Consider the following 5228-nt stretch of genomic DNA (forward strand, 5'->3'; position numbering starts at 1 on the left):
AGCTTATAAACCAACTCCATTCATATGTGAAATTTATGTGTAAAATCAAAATGATTTTGTTGATTTACCCAGGTAAAATTTTATTCCTAGCCCAACTGAATTTGAACTTGCACTATTATTTTTTATTTCTATTCTTGTATGAAACGAGTGCATTTCCTCGTTGTGTAAGAGGCAGAGGCCTACAAGGGCATAAATTTTAGTTGTGATAGGAGCCAATACCTAAAAACAAAGCAACTGTGGGGTAAAAGTTTGAACAATAAAGTTCTTTCTCAAATGATAATATATGGTCAAAAAAAGTTTAGAAAAGAATAGTATTCAGAGGTTACACCTTGGTAAAAGAGAGAGGGAGAGAGAGAGAGAGAGAGAGATGATCTGTTTGAAGGTATTTTCTAATGCATACAGTTGACCTTATTGACCAGAAAGGGAACAAAGTGTTTCCATCAAACTATTTCTTTTAGACCATAGGAGTGGCATTTATTATGCTAGAAGCCAGTACGAATTAACAAAGATAACAAATGGATGTCCTGCTGTACAGCTTTAGGCCTGTCAACTCTATGCTGATGGAATTCTTTTGCCAAAGTCATGAATGTGTTCTATTTGATTCCTTTCTTAAATTACAGTCACTGAATCCACCTTCTCCCAGGGCAAGAGCAGGCCTCCAAGAGAAGGCGAGGCACTGGAGAGGGATCCCTCTGGTGCATGCAGTCTCATCCCAACAGCGATGCTGTCTTTTCAAAAGCCCGCGCTTTCTGACTGCGACAAGAAGCGCCCGCCCTTACAAAACAAGAATGATCATTTTGTTTTCACTCTCCAAACTGCCCTCTAGTGCAAAGAAGTTGTTACTTGAGGGTAATAGGCCTTGTAACCTTTGCTTGATTGCTTTTAAATTTTTTCTCTCTCTCTCGTATAATTGTTAATTATTTGTTGTGCAATGGAATCCGTGTGAATTCATCTAATTCTCAGTCACTGAATATTTGTATGGAACAGAATATGAATCAGTCTTTTCAGATCACTGTGGATATACAAATGCTTCAGTTAATTATGTTTTGATCTACCAACTCTGTCTGAATATGTGTACTTGAAACCTTAATTTGCTTTTTAAAAGCAAGATGTTCCATTTGCAGGGAAGTGACTGCAGCAGGCGTATGTACTTGCTGGTTGTTAACCTTGTATTCTTCCGGATGTCTGATATCTAACTGGAGGTCTCCAGCAATAGTAACATGGACACTAGACCCAGTTCTCATGGGTGAATTTCAGGACCTTGCTTGAGAAATGCTGCCGGAGTTTAAGGTGGACACTTCTGTGGCACTGGGCAGTGTGTATACGCTGGGCATTCTAAAGCAGAATTAAGATATACTATTATGCAGTCTACCCAAGTGATGGAACTGATTAGGAGATAAGGTCTTCTTAGAGGTACCATCTATGCCTTGTAAAATACTATGAATCCTGATGATCAATAACAGATACAGGGCCGGTTGATTACATGTAATTCCAGCAATACCATCAGTTAATCACCACTCATATGTAAGATGTGAGAAGGCAATAATTTTGTTTAGTCAATTGTATCAGTATTACTATGCATAGTATCCGCATCCCTCTATCTCATTTGCTGAATTGCAAAATATTTTTATTGCTATTTCTCTCCCTTTTTTGGAATGGCAAGGAACCGTGTACAGATATACTGGATTCCTTTAGAAATGGCTTCAGCTTCTATTTGAAGGCAGGAAAAACTTCTTTGTAAGGTACTTTTATTGCTTGCATTTTACCTTTTTCTGTGGTGTGTATTCATGAACACAGAAATGAGCTGGAGAGGCAATGCAAAGGAATCAATGTGAACCAGCTCCTTGGCAACCCAGAGATGCAGCTATGAAGGGCTCGTGAGCAAGAGAAGCACAGTGCTTCTCTATGTTGATCTTGACTCTTGGGGTGAAAATTCCATCTAAACATGAAATTCTTCATGTTCAGCAACTGAATGTGATAATAAGTGTATTTTATGTACTTTTGGGTCTTCCAGACTATGTCCATTGATGGAAATTGACAGAATTTTGGATAGATTATATTTTCCATTGAAATGTGCTGCTAGCAATATGCTTACCCTTGGATGCCATTTTTCACATTGATAGGAAGACACAAATGTCTCAGGGAAACAACTTTATGATAAAGAAATTCTTATGTGTGTCATTGTGGTTAAATTGCATATTGTAAATATAACTGTTATGGTTGATTACATTCCTGCTGTGATGTTGCTTTGAGATTTGCAAGAGGGATAGGAAGGATTTTGTGATTTTGACAGAGTGACTGATGGATATTGCAAATTTACATGTCTTCTGGGTCCACGGGCAACAGTTGTTTTAAAAATGAAGATCGTGCTCCATAGAAGCATAGAGCATTCTTGGTATGTGAGCTAGGTTAGATTTTTTTACTACATACATGCAGTAATGAACCAGTTTTTAACATCTTTATAAGTTTATTCATTTTATCATAAAAGTGAACTGTATTCTCAATTGAAGACTGAATATTATTCCTCAAACTGTAGCAAGCTGCCTTTTTTTCCATTTTGTACTATGAAGCTTTGCACTGTACCCAGGAAATGTATTTAGAGATAACAGAAGAGCATTCATTAGAGCAAATGTGTGACTGTTTAAGGGCTGCCATTTGGAAGTAGTTTACCTTTGTTTCATCTGAACAAAGACAGAAGTTTTGTTGCTTATAGAAAATGACTGTCACTTTGACTGGATAGATGCTTGGAATTGATCTGGTGAACTCACAAATGAAAAATTAGCTGAAGTTTTTGCAAACATGTGATGAACTGGTTCCATAAAACAAGCAGAGAGAGGTTTGAACTAGAATAACAGACCAAGAGGAACAAAAGCTTGAGGCCTTAGCACCTGTAAGTCAGACTGCAAATGCTACTTATAAAATAATATCCTTAATCCATGATTTAGTTTTCCATTTCAAGCACCATTTAAGTTAGAATTCTGGAAAGAAATATAATGCTTGTATATGGCTATTACATTTTAGCTTTCCTTGCCCTTCATACAAGTATGTTTGCCTCATATTTCAGTGAATTTGGAAGGAAATGGAGCTGGTGTAGGGATACCTTATATCAAGAAGGAATATAAGAAGTATTTGTATGAACCCCACGTGATATTGAGGGAGGCAAATAAATATAAGCACCCAGAAGTGAAATCCCATAGAAGATGACTCATTGAGTTAGGACAATCTGCAAATAAAAACTGAGAAGTCACAGGGCAAGTAGAAGGCAAGTGGTATCCCAGAGCCTGGCATCTCCCAGCAGGCCAGTCAGGGGGCCAGGCAGTTCCCGATGCTTGAATGATTCCTGCTCTGGGTCTCCTGGAAGCAGCAGATCTGGTGTCTTCTCTCACATGTGGTTACTGATGGACTGGTCTCTCTGCACTGTCACCAGTGAGTTGAACACCCAGAAGAGCAGCAGATGGGCCCCTAAGACACCCAGTCATATATAAGTCCTGTCTTTAGGACAGGGTCCCTGTGAAGCAATTTAAAGACATTAGACTCCTCTCAAGGATATGATTCTGTGTGCCATTCAGGGAATATGTTTCTGCCACTGGCACCATGTTTGCTTCCCCATCTTTTCTCCATGGCCTCGGGCCTCTTTGGCCTGGCAAAACAAATAATATAAGAAATATATGTGGATGTTCAAGATAAATGCAGGCAGGTTTGAATACATTTGCACTTAGCTAGATTAGAAAAGAAACATTTCAATGTATTTCAGTTTGTGAGTAAACCAGTTGATAATCAGGTAATGGAAAGATTCCATCATTTTTCTCTTCCAAAATGCAAAACAAAAATCACCTCAAAGGAAAATCTCTTATGTGCATTTTGTGTACTGACATTTAGTGGATCAAAACTAATTTATGATGCTTCCTATATTCTGTTGTTCCCAGTGGCAAGTTTGTGAAGATCAAAAAGAACAGAACTGATCTCTGGAAAAAAAAGTGCAGCCCCTAATCTCATGTTGCCCAGAGCTTCCATGTTCTGGGCAGCCACAGGTCCACTGCACCCACAGGATGGAAAAGCACCTTCAATCTGCTTTTTCTCCCGTAGCTTCCAGGAGCATATCCCTTTCTGTTCCAGTCGCATCTGCAGGCCTCTCTTCTGTCTGGCACACGGGGCATTTCTATCAGGGTCATGCATGGTTACAAGGCTTCTCGTATAGTGAGAGGGAGTGTGGGGAGTTGTGTGACAGGGCATGGTTCAGAAGGAGAGGGCTGATGGACTTCTTCCTCTGCACCTGATTTTATCTTCCCCAAACCTCCAAAAAAACTTCTGGCATGAGCACATTGAGGCTCCGAAGTGATGAAGTTTAAGGCCCTGGAAGAGAAGAGAAAGGTAATGCCTCTATGAAAGATTTATATAAAAGATGCAAGTGGCCTTTATTTTTGCTATTGCTTAAATATGCTCTGTAAAATGCTAAAGAAAATTAAAAATGTATTTTCAATCTTAGTGGAAAAGAATCTCTCTTTTTGTCAAGTTTATAGCAAATGATCGCTTTTCTCTCACTAGCTCTCTCAATCTCTTCTCTATGCTAATGAATCTTTTGATGAAAAAAAAAAAGCTCCAAAAAGGTGATCATGTATGTTTATGCTCAAATATTTCCTACAGCTTTAACTGATGGCAACTATCTACTGCCACCAATGTTGCATAATGAGTACTTCAAAATTAAGTGAGTTTAAATAGCAAGCATTTATTATTTCTTCTGAGTCTGTAGGTCAGCTGAGTGTTCTGTTGATCTGAGCTGAACTCCCTCATGTGCATCTGGTCACCTGGCAGGCTACCTGGTTCTGATGGTCTAGATGGACCCCGATGGGACAGGTCAGCTCTCCCCCTGTGTGTCTCTTACACCTTCCCACAGCCTAGTCCAGATGTGTTTTGTGGAAGCAGCAAGAGCCAGTGCAGAAACCCAGGACTCTCTCGTCAAGCTTCTACTTGCATCAGGTTTTCCCACTTCCCATTGGCCAAAGCAGATCACGTGGTCAGATCTGGCATTAGTATGGGAAATTATATCAGGTTTTTACTGCTGTGTAACAAACTGCTATAAAAGTTAGCAGTTAGAAACAACACAAGTTCTTTATGTCAAAATTTCTGTAAGTCAGAAGTTTGAGCACATTTTAACAGGGTCCTCTCATATGCTGGAATCAAAGTATGGGAAGGGTGCTGGGGTCTCATCCAAGTCTTGGAATCCTCTT

This window comes from Nyctereutes procyonoides, unplaced genomic scaffold (genome assembly GCF_905146905.1).
Source record: "Nyctereutes procyonoides isolate TBG_1078 unplaced genomic scaffold, NYPRO_anot_genome, whole genome shotgun sequence".
NCBI lineage: Eukaryota > Metazoa > Chordata > Mammalia > Carnivora > Canidae > Nyctereutes > Nyctereutes procyonoides.